Below are 16,591 nucleotides of genomic sequence, written 5' to 3'. Positions count from 1 at the left end.
TGGCAAATAAAGCTTTTCCATGTCGAGTGATATCGACAAATCGGCCGACCTTTTGCAATTGCAATTGTTACCGAAGCAAAGGGCGGCTTATCGTGTTCTAGCGTAGTGAGCGAATAGTTGATTTGTGGCTTATGGCTTAACCGGTGCACGAACGAAATCGTGCACACTTTAGCGCAAAAACCGTGATAAACGACCCACAACAGTGCCTCGAGCAGCCACTTGCACTTGGAGCTTTATCTTCATCACGTTTTGTGCTTTTTTTTTGCTGGTGCTCCAAGACTCACTCTCACAGGGTGGTGTAGCGTGATGGTGGCCACCGGGCACTTCGCGTGTGACACCCACACGGTCGGTCGGCCAGCTAACGCCCAGAACGAACGAGGTCAGGAGGAAGAAAGTTACGGCCACAATTAGCATGTCTCTGGCAGTTCACCCAGAGCAGCGCACAATCCTCACTCCCCTCGGGACCGGTTTCCTTCCCGAGCTGGCGTGACCCGAAGGACGCCTCCAACCCTGTGGCCTGCCCCACACACACACACACGCCACCATTTGCCCCGAAACCGTGCAATTAAACACAATTTGACATGCTCACCGAGAACTTCTAAGGCTAGAGACACTACCGGACCTGAGCATTTGCTATAACAACAAATCCTGCCAGCAGCAGGCGAGCAGCGCCCTAAAGTGCTGCACTTGCATTCGAAATCACAACCAAATGGTAACAATAACGGAGTGATTGCGCCAGAATGGGTACCGGGAAACCGGGTCTATTTACATCACGGACGTGTGTGTGTGTGTGTGTTTGAAGCAAAAAGAAACCCGAAAGCCATTGATTTATTTCCTGTTGCGAAGGTCCTGCTGTCCGGGTGTTGCGTTGTGCTTGCAGTTAAAATGCATTTATTAATTGCACCGAATGGGTTGATGGTGGGCGGCCTCCCCCTTTGGGCGCTATGGAATGTCACCAACCTCGGCGATTGTTTGCTGGTTGAGCTATTCTTTTCTAAAGCTTTTATGCTAGTAGCACCTCAATAATCCTGCTAGTTATTATAGAAGTATATATTATTTATTATTCATTGATTAATAACAAGTGTTCCTCGAGAATAGTAGCTTCGAGGCTCGAATTACCCAGTGGAGGATAAGATCGTCCCATGGCATCGCGGTTTGGTGATTGGTCTCATACACGAAAAGGTCGTGGCTCGATTCTCATCAGGAAAATCCAACCATCTTCAGTAAGAACTTTGTCTCAACATTTGGCTACTAAGTAAAATTGAATTCAGTAGGTCGTGTAACTGATGTGTGTTGTTTGTCCGCTATGAGATAAAACCATGCTGATACGTTCGTGGAGAAGAAAGGAGTAATTCTTCTATGTTACACTATGTTTATTGGTCAGTTTCTTACAACACTTGCTTCTCAACATAGTAGGCGCCCGTGTCTTCTTCTGATTTTCGCTTAGCTGTTGTTGTTGTCGTCGTTTTTTGGCCGGTGAAAGTAGCATAAAATGGAAAGTGCACACACACAGACGCAGATGAACGCGAGCGCATGAACGCACGCACGCACGAACGCATGTGGTGTGTCACCGGGGTGCCCGCTGGGTGGTTGGGTGGGCGAGCCCGTGGAAAGTAGAACACGCTCTCGCTCATCGCCTCTAAGCGTTAGTTGCCTTCCCGCGCATTTCGATCCGAAAGTGGAGATCTTCACCGATTTACTTCACCGCACGAATTACACACTCAGCTCCGGGACCGGGTGTTTGCTGTTGAATAATAATGAAATCCAGTTGCAGCACTACAGCCCCCCCCCAGCCACTTCCTGAATCAGATCACCCGCGCACTCAACGCGATGGGGCAAAGCGAGCAAGAAAATGAAAATGGTGGCCCCAGGGGTTGTGAAAAGTGAAGAAGCTAGTGAAAGGAAAACAACAAACCGTACCGCTGACCGCATTTCCATCGACGCATCGACTTTCCAATCATTTCCCTTTGGTTCACGATTGGCTTTTGATATTTTAGGTCGCCGGTATCCATGTCACCTCAGGTGTTCTCAGGCCTCCGAGCGGGAGCATCGAAGAATCCCTTCGAGGCCGGTGGGATGGTTAACGAGGCGATCATTACGAAACCTGTCAACGGATTAATTGCTTCCTGTTTGCTGTTGGTCGGGTGGGGTTGGCAAAACGGAGCATCCAGCGCAAGGATACAATTATCTTCGCAGCGTCAGGTTGCCCTTTTATGGGGTACGAGCTCGTGTGGTGGTGTGTGATCATAAATTATGCCACCAAGAAGAGGTTAAGGTAGGGATGTTTCTTGAATCTGAGTGAAAAAAAGGAATCAGGGGTGATGTTCAAGGCCCAGGATCACAAGTTTTATAATTTTCTTTACTATAGTGCTTAATGTTTAATTGTTTTTGTTAAATATTTACTAAAGCTAATTATTCTTTTGATGGTTTTCGAATTAGGACATGGACACATCTTAGACGATTATTATGTTTTTCCCCTTCTTTAATTGCTATTTGATTTTTTTTTTTATAATGATAATGTTATTTAACGCTATAATATTTCATCTCATTATTCACTAACCTAATCTTGGATTATTTTTAATAGGTTATTTTTAATTGTACGCTCTTGTCTCACTTATTCCTTTTTTCTCCTACACTTACTTGCACTTCCTAGTTAAACTCAACTCTTGCGTTTTTTTTTTGCTCCAAAGTAGACAAAACCAGGTTAAGTACACTCATCCAACGATTCCAACACACAGCCCCCTTAAACACTCCCTTCCGACTCATAAGATCTCGGTTATGCATTTTTTTTTTCTCTCCTGCTTTCCATCACGATCGTGTTCCATTTATCCGTCGTCGACTGTTTGGTTCACTCGAAGTTTTCACTTCACTCTCCATGGGATCGGGTTTTTGTTTTTCCTACCGAGCACCGCTGAGGTGAGCAGGTGTGCGATTAGATGCCGGCGAAGGTGATGAAACGGAAAGAGTAATGAATAGCCGACCGAGCAGTTCGGTATAGGTAGAAACTGCGGGAGATTCCTGTGAGAAGTGGTTAACCTATTTCCTGCAGTCGTTCGCTTTTCGTTCGGGTTGCGTTAATTCGCTGTAATCCTCCTGTGTGTTATGATTTTCTATGATGCCTCTTTTATTTACAATTTTTAAAGTTTTTTACGATAGGAAGACTTGCGGTTTATACTTCCTACATAATAGCTGGATACTTAATCACTCCCTCTAGAGTGCTCAAACAAAAAGGGAACAGTTTGCTTCTTACTCCCCAATAGCGGCAATATTCTTCCCTCGAAAGTGTATCTTATCAAAAATATGCAAAACACCAGGAGATGCCAACGATAGCTTTCACATAATTTATGCTTCACTTTCACATCCACAAAAGGAAAGGAAAACTCACCCCGAAAAAAAACCCCCCAAAGAGATCCAACCCAACGAGAATTCATGCTCTGTCGGCTAAAAATCATAGGCGCTCCACAGGGGGTGAAGTGTATCGAAATTTTATAACACACGATCGCACACTCTCTCTCTATCGCTCCCGGTGCGTTCGAAATCGAATCTCATCGCGACCGAAATCAAGTCCACAAGCACACACGCACAAGCGATCGGATTTAGTAGGTCAGCTCACAACGCCTCTGCAATCGCGATCACGTTACACTTTCCACCGGAGGCCGCAGCCAAGAGTGGCGAAGAGTAGTGGCCCTCTTCCGGGCGTTGCGTTCTATACCGGTTTTGGTCCGTGGGTCTCGTGATCGCATGAACATTCCCTCGGGAGCAGCAGATGAGAGGCGTTTGTTTGCCTTGCTTCGAGCTTTCACGGAGCTTCGGAGACCGCGAAGTTGCCACACGCAACGGGAATTTCTAATGCTCACTAAACGGCCGACCGAGCTTCATTACTTGTGCGACGGGTGGCCCGGGAGAACGCGCTTTAACCGGGTGGGAAAAGTGGGATAGTGAAAGTAGAAGGTATGAAGGCAAATATAGGTTATGACATAATTAACTTAACCCCATCGGAGTTCGATTATGGTTTGTTTTTTGCGAACCTCTTAACTTCGACCAGAAGAAGGCTAATCTTTATTTAGCATCGAAAGAAATTCTTTACTCGCCTCATCTCGCATCTGTTGTTGTAGGTGGGGCCTTTTCTCCCCAATCCCGGGTTCTTGTAAACTATTACGGGATGCACACGTGGCCACACCAAACGTCTCGTGTACGGCCACGCTTATGCCAATTCGGTTGCTCGCCAGCTAGGTGGGCAGCCCATTCCGCGGCACGGGTCGTCAGTTTTGAGCTGCATTCCAACGGTAAAGCGAAGGTTCGAGGTTCGGGGAGACTATTTTCAGCCCGTCCCGGAGAGGCTGACAACGAAAATATACTACGAAACATTACGTGCACGGGTGCATTTACTGGCAACGTGACCCAGGAGAAAGTTGGACGTGTGTTTTTGTTCTCTGGTTGGGCTAATTTTATGCGGCGAAAAGGGCGTCCTAACACGGGGAAGCTGGAAATTCTGGATGGCAGCAGTGGCAGATGGTGGAGAAAGTTTGGGTTGAAGTTTGGAGAAAAGTTGTGCGTAAATAGCGAGCTCGAATTGCATCATCCCAGCGATATCTGAGTCAAAGAAAGTCAACACAATTTTAGTAAAAAAGTGCGGCATGGGCAGGATATAATGAAGTAATAAGCCCATCAATTCTGTTGACACATCCTGTTGTCACAGAAAACTATAAAAAAGGGTAATCAATAATATCATGAATGGGTCATTCATCCCATAAGCTGACCAACTGATGAAAAAAGCTTTTTTTTTTGCGTATCGCAAGAACTGCTGAGTAAGCTTTACCAACAAAAAAAATTATCCAAAAATTCCCATTTTTTTACGTCCCAAAAAGGCTCAAACTTCCACTTGAAGGCAAGCCTAAAGTCCAAAAAACCCGCAAGCTAAAAATTTCTCTATCGATATGATTCTACAACACTCACCAAGTTCCCCATTGCTGATGACGCACGAACGCACGACGATGTAGGTGAAAGTAGGTAAATCTCATCCCAACCGTATTCGGCGTGGCCGGAAAGTCGCGAAAGCCAATAGCCATGCAGTTTGCCGACTTTTTTCCCCCTGTTTCGGGGTTCGGTTCTCGCCACCTAAAGGCTCCAAATCCCAGCGGAACAACACCGTAAAAGCAAACAAACAATTGCCCTCTGGCCGTGGCGGAGATGCTAGAGGCGTTCCTAATGGTAAAATGGGCCCGCCGTTGCATTCGCGGTCACACTTTTCGACACCCCGTTCGTTCCAGGGCAATAAAGTCGGGCAGGTGAAAGTTGATAGAAGAGGCGAAAAAACGGAAGCCCCCTCTGGCTTAGGGTTAGGGAGAATGAGAACAGAAGAAAGGCCCAAACAATTAGGGAAAAAAGGGGTGAAATGTTTGTTTATCTAGGGGATGACAGTGGGAGGGTGAAGCACCCAGCATTCATAGGTAAAGGTCGCAAAGGTTGAATAGTGAACAGTTTCAAAGCCGAAAAGAAGGTCAATTTTTTGGGGAATGAGAGCTATGTGACACGTTTTGAGCTTATTAGAGCTTTGTCTTTTTGTTCACGAATTCTGAAAGCATAATTATCTAAACAAGATGATTACAAACAAAATTATTACGAAAAGTGAATAGATCGACGGGGGTTAAGTTAAGCTATTGGAAGCTATCAAATAAAACCATCCCATGGCCTTATGCTAGCCATTTAGTTTTATATACCAAAGGTCCGTGAATCGAATCTCATCCTGATCGAGGCAGAAGTCAAGAAGTAAGTCATAACTTTTTTCTGCCTAGCTTAGAGAGAGAGAGAGAAGGAGGGCTACAGTTAGAAATCCTTTATTTAGTATCAATAATAGTACCTGGCGTCTCCATGAGGGTACACCTGCAATAATTGTATGGTTTGCAAGCATTAAATTACCCACAAGATGATAGTCCATTTCCGTAAATAGGTCTCTCCTTGCATAAATAAGCCTTTGCGCCGTTGCTGCATCAGGGGAAAATAGAACACCTATACATGACCTCATCACCTGCATTGATCTCTGAGGCCAATATAGCGGACGGGGTTACATCTGGAAAGCATCATCATCATCATCATCATCGTGGTTGGTGGTCTATCTATTTCACATCGTATTCCACGGCTGCAGCTGCTATTCTGTTAACTCATCGATGCGAGAGTGTCCTTCGATGCACACTCCGATCGTCGTTCGCTTGCTCGCGATTTAATAACGCGTCATCGTGTCAAACTCATATAGTAATATATAACAAACACATTTGAAACCTAGCTGAAGGGACTTACTTCTCGAATGCACTCTCTTTGTTCGATTGCTAATTTTGTCCGCGCGCGGCAGAACTTTAACCGCTCGTGATCGTGCATTTTTACGTCCTGCCGGAAGTCTGCCGTCATGCATGATGAAGAGCCGGTGGCCGGTTGAGTAAAGTGACAAACGGAATTATTATTCCGTTCAGTTAGTCGCGAAGCGTTGGCCGAGAGTTCGTCGTTTTATTGCAGCTAGAAAGGAAAAAGCGATGCAAAACTGAGCAATAAAATGTTATTCAACAGATTTTGTTAAAGGACAACCCCATGCGAGGGGAGCTATAAAAAGAATTACCCTGAGAAAGGCTAGACATAGGCACTGATAAAGCGTTTCGACCGTGGACACACACCGTGCACTTACACGCTCGATGCCAAGTGACAATCCGGGAAGGACTCGACTCGAATGTTTGTAGTCGCGTTGAGACTTGTCCTTAAATTATCTAACAAGTAATTATGGTTTAATGCGAATAGTTAGTGCTGTATGCAACATTGTAGCGGAAAAAGCTATAAACATCTTGTTACTTCAAAATACGAAGAACCCACAATCTATCATCTTCCCATCGCCATGAAATCATAACGCACGATTGCATCAAGCAGACGGAAGGAACGCGTAGATAAGCCTCCAACTCCATCCTTCACTCTCCCTCGGTCGACTGGTGGAGGCTTTGGCCGTGCCCTAGAGCGAGGATCTTGAACTCGACTGCATCCCATCGCAGCCCCAGACACTATACATCCCGTGCACGTTTAATGCACGTCGGCAATTATTAATGATGTTATTCAATCGACGATCGAACCACGAGGAACCACCTCGGGAGCTCGGGGCTCTCCTTTTAAACGGGGTGAACGGTTGTACGGTCTAGGCCACCACTAAGGAGGGATGCTGCTGTCGGTGGGAACAGAGCAGAAAGGGAGCATAAACTAACCATCAACAAACCCGGGGAGAACAAAGAGAACCGTTGCTTCTACCGAGCGTTCCTGGAATGGTACACGGCTGGCAACGTAGTTGCGTCGTGTAGTATGGGAGGGATGAGAGTTTAGTGCCGGACATTAATATTCGCTGAATAATATTTGCCGCCCGTCTTTGGCATTGTGTGGAGGAAGCAGACGCTCGTCGACGTTTCGAGGAATCGGTCAATGCGCCGGCAATTAGTATAGCTCAGCTCAGAGCCATGCTGCTTGCTCGTGATACACTTCCTTCAATTAGCCTGTGCCTGGGACCGTGGATCAGGAAGTGTCTGACGCGCGTTCCTTGGGAAGCGCTAGCTAAATGGAGGAGTTCTTGGAATTTGGTGATGTGATGTCTTTATTGGTGCATCCTAACGAGACACAGTAGACAGCGAGGAGAAGAAAAAAGAGATCCTCAAGATTGGAAGTAACGATGGAGTCGGAAATAGAAGAGCATCAAAGTCCTAATCTTCTGGCACACTCTTCAGGTGCCGCTCTAAAATCCGGTCAAAACAACAACGCATCTAATCTGATCGGTTAGGTAATCATCCTTATCAGCGCTAGCCTCCGCCGGTCGATCGTAACGGTCTTCGCCGTTCGCTGCCTGCCCGAGGCCTCATCTTCGGTGGCCTATTTCTTCGATGACGCACTGGCTGGCTGTAGAACGATTGTTGCTGATTACGTCTCAATTTTCCCCTTTCGCCCGACTTCCCATACTCAAGTGGAGCATTCTTCGGCTGCGCGGCTTCGGGGCAGGGTTTTCCAACTTCCGTCGTCCCGGGGTGCCCGGGGTCGTGTTCCCGTTCCCGTAATAAGAATACTTCACAACCGATGCCGATTATCAATTGGCGAGTGAGGGTAGAAGAAATCCCCGCGTTTTTTGTGTGCGAGTGCGCGCGCGCTCGTTTACGAGAATTACTTCTTGTTGTTGTGTGGCCGATGCACGGTCATCATTATCAGTACCGTAGCGAGCAATCGCCGCCGTAGCGTTACGTCACACACGAACGTAACGTAGCGAGGAGACGTTTCTTCCGGACAGTGAGGACGGACTGCCCTGTTGTGTTGTCGTCGCGGTTTTTTTTCACGCCCCATTCACGGGGATCGTGGAAAGTCCCAACACTTTGGATGTTAGGAATGCAGTTAGTAGTAACGCCAGGTGGATTGGACATCCATTCAAACGGATTGATTAGGTTTGTCGCCATGTGATATCGGTATATGCGTCTTTATGTGAGCTTTCACAAGGAAAGAGATATTAAAGGTTCCTAGCGGGAGAGCTGGGCTAATTTTAAAAGGGATCGTGGAATGTCCCAACACTCTTGAGATTAGATAGTAAAGCATTGGAATGGACATTCATTGAAAGGCTTCAATATCAGACAGCAATATCAGAATAATTGCTATTTTTGTATCACCATGAGTGGTTTCACATAAAATAAGTACCTAAAGCCTTCTAGGGGACGATTTTGACATCTGTCAATGCAAGATTGCTGTTAACTTCAAGGTATGTAGATATAGAAGGTAGAGTTGTTTAGAGCAATTTGACATTTCTCGACCTGACATAACAGTTCCGTGGTGATCAAGGGGAAGGGTATTGAGAAGAGTGACGGCAGCGTCGGAGGAGGCGCCGGTGATGGTATCGCTTGCGATTTGTTGACGAAAAATGCAACCAAATATCGTCAATCGTCTGTGGGACAACACTTAATATGCGAAGATGACCCATAAATTAGCGAAATTGCTCAAAGGACTGAGAATCGAGGCTGTTTGTTCATGTTGGTAGCCCCATACCATATGATTTTGTAAACAAACTCTGACATAACTCGACTAAAATGTCGCCCTGTCAAATCGATAAAAATCCACCTTCTAAATACATACACCTTGGTTAACTTACATGCTGTCAGAATAGGCTGTGAGTTGAAGGATCGAAATACATTTGACAGCTTAGTAGTAACGCTTAGAGAAGCCTTTGTTAGTAAATCCGAACATAAACTATTTGTGAGGTTATATTTATTTCGAATAATCGATTATGATCAAAAATTAGTAATGTCTCTTTTAAAAATAGCTCAATTGAATAAAATTCAAATATCTGTTGCCCTCTTAGAACTAACAGCAGGCTCAGGACCGATCGATCTGCCGTTGTTTCGTATCGATATGATAATTTTCTCACCTTGCACTATTTTGGCACGCGCTAATGATGTTACGCAAAATAACCGTAACACAAGAACACACTGAATCCACAGAAGAAGAACCAAATCGCACGGCCTTCGACTAGAAGAAACGGGGTCAGCATAAGGCCCCAGCGCTTCCGATTGCGGCTCAAGAACTGTCACACTTTCTTAGCCGCGTCCGCAAAACTATCAAAATCAAAACACATTGCGCCAATTGTTGTTGCGGTGCTCTCTCTCTCTTTCTCTCTCTCCCTCTCTCTCTGCAAACAGCAAAATCAAATCAACAAAAAATAAAAATGGAGTCAAACAATGTCGCCACGATTGTGCCTGAGTTGTGTGACTATCGCGACTTTGAATGAGGTCAGCGGCAGACGGTCTCCTCTAAGCTACCGATCCTTGAGCGTTTGCTAATGTGCGGTGCGTTGTCGTCGTCGTCGTCCATATGGCCATGCCCTCTACCCTTAGCTCACCCGTTTCGTCCTGGCCCCATCATGGGAGAAGGTTGCGGCATTACATCAGCTTAACGTGAATTACGTAACATTAATGGCCAAACACCCTCTTCCTATCACCCAAGTTCTCCCAAGCTCCAGCTTTGAAGTCCGCAACCAGTTCCTCAACTTTGGCTGACCACTTCTGAGCAAACAGAACGACCGAAACTGTGCCAAAGAACGGTGTTTGGGTCCGAAAATTCTTGCTCAATTAACATATTTCATTATTTCGGCTTTGTTTGCTTTACCAACCGGAATGTGTGTGTGTGTGTTTGGACCAGGGTGTGTGCCCATTGGGGTGCTTTTGGATTACTCAGTCTTCTGTTCGTTCTCGTTCGTTATACTTAGACCCATTCTCACCTACATGCCGGCGGTAATGGCGGTAAGATTGTTGCAATTTATCGTCGGCACCCTATTTAGCAAACGCTCTTTTTGTTTTGCCCCGTTCTGGGCAAATGGCTAATAAATGGAGGTCGATGTTATTTAAATAATCAAGCTTGTTTATCGGTTTGTCTGGAGGGCGATTTTCCTTGCTCGCTTCTGTTTGTTTCTTCAATAGCTTCGAGCCGATTTGGTGATTTTTTTTTTGATTCTCTAATTTGTTTTGTAATGTGCAACTCATATTTTATACCTATAACATTCCCTTTGAAGCGTTCGGTTTTATAACAATAAGCGAGTTAGGAAATGTTCAGCACACAATTAGAATCGCGGAATTTGTTTTACTAACCTAAATCGAACCAACGATTCAACGTCCGGCAGTCCGTTACTTCACTAAAATCGGCTTGCTCACTGCACGCCCGATCTTAAGGCCTGCCCGAGTATGGAAATAAGAGAAAAAAAATCCAAATTCGCAATCCACAATTCCGATTGCGCGGTAGAAACGTTGTGCAGCACTTTAGCTTCGATCGGGCTGAGTCGATTTGGGTTTTTTTTTACTTGCTTCGTTTTGTTTAAGTTCTAAAGTGGCACGCCGTTACATTGTTGGTGTTCGATTTATTTCTTCCCCTGTGTTTTTTGTTGCCCACTAGGCAAGCAAAGAAGCTTTCCGAATGCAATAACCACCCCACACACACATACAGGGAGATGGGGCACGTTTTCGTACCAAACGCCACCGATTTTCCGATGACGCGAACGTAATAAAAGAGGCCACGAGCACTGTTTCCGCACATTACTGGTCATTGCGTGGGGAAAGGGAGAAGGGGGTGGAGAGGGCGTGAGGGTGTGAGGGTGGTCATGTGGCGTTTATGAAGATTACCTAACAGGGGCACCCGGTACATGCTAGTTACGGACGATGGGCGATGGCCGGATGCTCGCGCTCACGTTATTGAGTCATATCTCGTGGGAAACTACGAGCACGTGGATGGGCGGAACAGGGTGGGCATGTGACGGGGGGAGAAGGAGGAGGAGGATCAGGGAGGGTGGGATAGTAAGGAAGCGAGCTAGTGGTCTAGGTGGGACATTTGCTTCAAACTCGTGCACTCGTGGCCGATTGGAATCAGCAAAACATTCTACTGTGAAGGATGCACAACAGTGTGGTGAAGAAGATTTGCAACACATAAATTGACCTGGACGCATTAACTTATTTAAATATTATTTTCAGGGGCATTCGAAAATTTTCTTAGTCCTTTATTATTTACTTTTCCAGTCTTTCAATATGTTTTATTAACAATTTTTTTAAATAGTTTTTCTCTATTGCTATTCATAATAGAATAATAAGAAACATTTTTTCCGAGGAAGTATATACTTTTCCTTTCGATTAGAGAAATTTGCCACTTAGTTTTGCAGTTATTTATCTTTGTTTTCTTACATTGTTACTTGTTGGTTTGACTTTTTCTTAGATTTGTTTGCTAGTTGCTTTTTCATATCTCTTTACTTTCATCCTACTTCTTGTTTTTTTTTGCTTTCAATATGTCTTCTGTAAATTCTTTCATATTTATCATATTTGATATTAAAATTCTTATTCTACCTGTAAAACTTGTGCTTTATAGTGTCCTTAGCAAGAAGACCTTAGTTTTTCACTCCGTTCGAGAAATTCGTCCGATTTCTTAGTACGATCGGTCCACGATCACCTTTCCTGTGGTCCACACGTGTCGTCCATCCACTCCCTGCTGCGTCCACCGTTCCATTCCGCATCCACACCCACATCTATCCTAGTGTTTACGAGAAAAACAACAACCGATCACATGGAACCGAAGCCGGAACGACACGGCTCAGGTGCATACGAGAGGCGCATCAAGTGTCGTCGCCACACATGCCACACTGCTGCCCGTTTGTTGCAGCACCATCATCATCACCGCACACACACGTGCACAAGTGATCGAATGTTGCACTTGCGAGGTGAAGATGCACAATTGCAAAAAAAAAAACAAAAGGTAACAGCGCCCTCGTTCCCGGAACGATCATGCGCCACTTCGGACCGTAGTTTCCCCCCTTGAGAATCAATTTCAGCTGCGTGGATGGTCCGCTAGCGTCCTAATCAAGAAGGATCGTTGTTTGTTTGTTTTTCGGTTAATATGCTTCCAGCGCGATGGGGAATTTGCTTCTTTTTTTTTCGTCAAGGTTACCGGATTTGTTAGTGGCGTTGCATAAGTGTCAAGTTTTTACGTATCCCTGTTCTAACTGCGCAATCTTTCCCGTATGTGTTTATGAAAAACGTTAATTTCATTTGGGCCCAAAAGTGTGCCAGTTGGGTAACTTGTTTGATTGCTCGTCGGTTTGTTTTTTTACTGTTCTGGCTCAGAACCTACGCGCAATATTTTTTTTTGCATCCGATGTTTGTTTCCAATTTTTTTTTTCGGAACAAACTGACTTTATCTCGGGTCAGTACTTGAGTTTAATTTACTGCTTTATTACGTACCGCTTTACTATGAAGCAATCAAACCTAGCACAGACGCACGAAATCATTGTACAGGAAGGCGTTGACCTATTTTTATCAATCCAAATTCATATTCTTCGTTAGCCGTTTGGTTGGTAGTCTAGGCAGCAAGAAAATCCCTTGACTCATCACGGTTGAGCGCGAAATGCGAATGTCTAATGCAGGGCAGACACGGGGTTGAAAAATCAATTGACTCTCGGAATGAATCATGATTCATTCCCAGACGGTCGTCAAGGGTAAATATTTTGTTCGCCCGAAATTCGATCAAAGTCATGTCTACGATTGACTAGAATGAAGCATCATGAGCTAATAGTTTAATCAAATCAAGCAATGCTAATTTGTTCTTGTCTTAGTCAACCCAAACACACGTCCAAAAAGTGCCAGCAAGGGGTTCAGCAATAGTTGAAGGGGCATAAAGTACTCGAATCGAATGACGAATAAATCACCATTTTACACAGCACTACCGGCTTATGCCACCATTCGACCCCACATTGTGCAATAAAAAGGGCCCAAGTCTAGTGTATGATAACACGCGTACTGTTGTACTAGATAAGTGATTCAGAGGCGTGTCGGGACAGGAATTTTCGCGCTTTCTAACGCGATTCTGATAAAAGTAATGATAGACAGTCAGAGGTAGCAAACTCGAAACACGCGTGGCGCGTGATTGGAATTACTTGATTCCCCTGTTCCTCACACGCTGCTGACGTAATATTGGGCAATGTGCAATGTGACAACGGATTTAGCTGCTGCTGGTGCGCCAGCAGTGGCTTCTTAAAGAATGCGCACTAGGAACGGGCACAATCGACATTAGCAGTAGAATTAGACACTGCAACACGTGCATACGATTCGCGGCGCACTGCATGCGGCACTGCAGAGTTGCTGAAAATAGAACTCTTAGCTGGAGTGTGTATGGCTGGTGTCGTTAGCCAAGGGTTGTGTGTTTGTATGAGCGTGTGGTTTCTTGCCGGTGATGCAAGAAATAGATTTTATGTTTGGAAGGAAAAACACCGAGAGCAGTATGTTGCATTCGTAAGTGGAGATCTAGGGCTGTAACTAATACAGTGAGGTGCATAACTATACCTTCATTTGTTCTTTGGGAATAAATTAAAATATGAAAACGTATGAATCGACTTCCTCGAAGCTGCACGACAGGCATCATCAGCCAACTTTTTAATTATTTTTTCATCATTTTTATTGGCTGCAGAAGATCTTTGCCTGTCTGACGTTTTAAGCTTACTTAACAGTTTGGCGTGCGAAAAAACACGCTGGTCTAGCTATATTTTATACTTGTTTTGTCAGGTAAAAGATTCTGATCATATGAAAATATTCCTTAATTTTACAGTTTTTTGTGTTCCTTTCTAAATAAATTCAAGAAAATCTGTGTAACTCAGCAATGAATAAACAGTTTGTTCTTAGGATCGAAAATATATGATATTATTATGTGATGCACTGTGTTATGGTAGGTTAGAGTAAAAAATTCCTCGGAAAATGAAATAATGTTTAAATATAATAAGGCTTAACAACGTTAGCGTAACTTTTTCTTTAAAAAATTTCAGAAAGACAGATAAAAAAATGAGTTTGTTATCGCAATAATCTAACTTAAGCGCTGCGTTTGTGTTGAAGGATTCATGCTAAGTTTATTTGTCTTGTGTGCCTCATTTTGTAGTAATGAATCACGTGGAAGTTGTTAAGGGTAAGTTATAAAATTTGATCAGTAGTAATAGTAAGCTTTCCTAACAGGAAAACGCAATGTGATAAGAGGAAAATAAGAAGCTCGGTAGAGAGAGGAACGAACCGATTCCATCCAACGCCTCATGCTGATTTCAATGGTTTCAATCGACCGGGTCCGTTTCCGTTTCCTCGGGATATATCACCCTGACACGAGACCTTCACCTACGCTGATAATGTGTGGTGTAAGAGGCTTTCTTTTAATCAGAGCCTGGCCCCAGCTAACTGACAGCTGGAGGACAAACGGAAGTGCGTACAGAAATAGCACCCGAAGTACGTGTATGGGGTGCACGGGCACAGGCTCGTACAGCACCGTGCGCACAATTATCGCGCTAATGAGTGTGTAAAATGGAGTCCCGGGTGTCACGTTGCAATACATCGTGAGCGTTATCTGGAGCAGGTTACGGCTGCCGTATGGGCAGGAGCAATTGAATCCCTGCCGAGGAGGGATGATGCAACGTCAATTGAATTCCCATTTCGTATTGGTGGCAAATGGCAGAAGGTCCTTTCGGCGAAAAGGGCAACGTTATCTAAAACCCGGAGGATAATCGAGCTCTGCCACGTGGATATTTGATGCTGATGCAGAAATATATGGATGAGCTCAGTTCGTGCGGAGTGAGTCATCGAGTAGGAAATTGAGGAAATTTTGAAAGCTTTCCCTCAAAAGATTTAAGATTTTCCTCGAATGTCCACCATCTTTGAGCCGTTCTTCGTCTCAAGGTTGTGCAAGACAGATAATTTCTGAGCTGCCTCCTCGTCGTGCTCTTGTTCGTGGCCATTTTCGCTATTACTTTACTTACGTTCCTCACACAAAATAACACCGTTCTTGTAAGTGCAATGTATCGTCTGCGAAATGTGCTAACGAGAGTGCTTACTCACCACTTCTGCGCCATCTTCCCGCCACCTCCACCGCAACACCTTCCACCCGATACTAACCCAACGCGCGCGATGCAGTCAGTTCTTTGTTGTCCGTGTCAGGGTAAGAAAACTTCACTCCGACGAGTTCTTGGTTCCGACTACGACCACGACGACGGCAGCCAACGATAAAGAAAGCGAAACCTTCGTTCCGGTATCGCACGCACGCGGGCAGAAGGAACATGGTCCGTGAGGGCCCCGGGGAGTGCGGTCTTCAAAACAAAGAGAATCCATCCGTCCGTCTGGCTGGCCGAGATCGTCCCCTGACACCCCTTTTTCCCTCTGCACACACACACACACACACTATTACGTGTCCCTTTTGGTGGACCGCACAAGAAAATAACAACAAAAAGGTAACGCGCGCCGTTTACACTGGCAGACGCCATTCTTCGTCGCATCCTGCTCTTACGGCTGTCTCTCTCCCGCTTCCACACACACACACACGCTGCCATCTTCCATCACTGACCTGGCATAATTTCTCGTCGCGATTCGTCGTGGTAAAGGGGGGTTGCAAGGAAGAAAATGCAGAAAAAGGGAGAGAGGGAGAGAGAGAGAGATCAAGAGTGAGTGAGAAAGAGTGCTCCATTTAGGGGGTAAAAGTAACTCGCATCATCTGCAGTATGAGTGAGATCTCGGCAGATAAAATTATGATTTTGAAGAAATAGTTTTAAACGGTGAGCAACAACAGTAAAGGAAAAAAAAGAAATCTTTTGCTTTTTGAAAGAAAGAACTGATTGCTCACAATCTGCAAATAAACAACTGGTGGCGTTGTAATGCAATGCTAGTGAGTGCCCATCCCGAACGAGACGATTTGAGTGCCCGAAGTCGTTTGCAGGGCTCGTCGTACGTTATAACTAGTGATTTTTGTTTTATTCTAATAGTAAATGTGACGAAATTTGATTTTGTTTTATGTTCTTTTGATCAAATAATAATAGATTTTAGTACTGGAAATAAAAAAAAAGTTTTTTTAATTTGTTGTAGTTTATAGCTTAAGAAAAGTGGAAGAACTAATTACATTTCTGTTTGTGAACATTGAATGCCTTAATTTAATTGTTTTGAAATGAAAAAAAAATACCACAACTTATTTTCTCATGCTATTTTTATGTAGTATCGAAAGAAACATCAAACGGAGCTAAGGCCCTCCATTGGTGCCCCAAGACCCC

General features: G+C 44.7%; 1 long non-coding RNA gene across 3 annotated transcripts; it reads right to left on the bottom strand.

The window, feature by feature from the left end:
* Positions 1-5,824: 5,824 nt before the first annotated feature.
* On the bottom strand, positions 5,825-16,273 carry LOC118513990. 3 transcript variants are annotated; one of them, XR_004906541.1, is made up of 3 exons: positions 15,393-16,273; positions 6,611-6,755; positions 5,825-6,535 (listed from the first exon to the last, which is right to left on the bottom strand). It is a non-coding gene; the product is annotated as an uncharacterized LOC118513990 (long non-coding RNA). The 3 variants fall into 3 exon arrangements; XR_004906540.1 differs by having other exon boundaries at positions 5,825-6,510; positions 6,666-6,755; XR_004906539.1 differs by lacking the exon at positions 6,611-6,755 and having other exon boundaries at positions 5,825-6,510.
* Between the last annotated feature and the right edge of the window lie 318 nt (positions 16,274-16,591).

This window comes from Anopheles stephensi, chromosome 3, assembly GCF_013141755.1.
Source record: "Anopheles stephensi strain Indian chromosome 3, UCI_ANSTEP_V1.0, whole genome shotgun sequence".
Taxonomy (NCBI): Eukaryota; Metazoa; Arthropoda; class Insecta; order Diptera; family Culicidae; genus Anopheles; species Anopheles stephensi.
The sequence above is the reverse complement of the archived record's forward strand: the minus strand, read 5'-3'. Positions and strand labels throughout refer to the sequence as shown.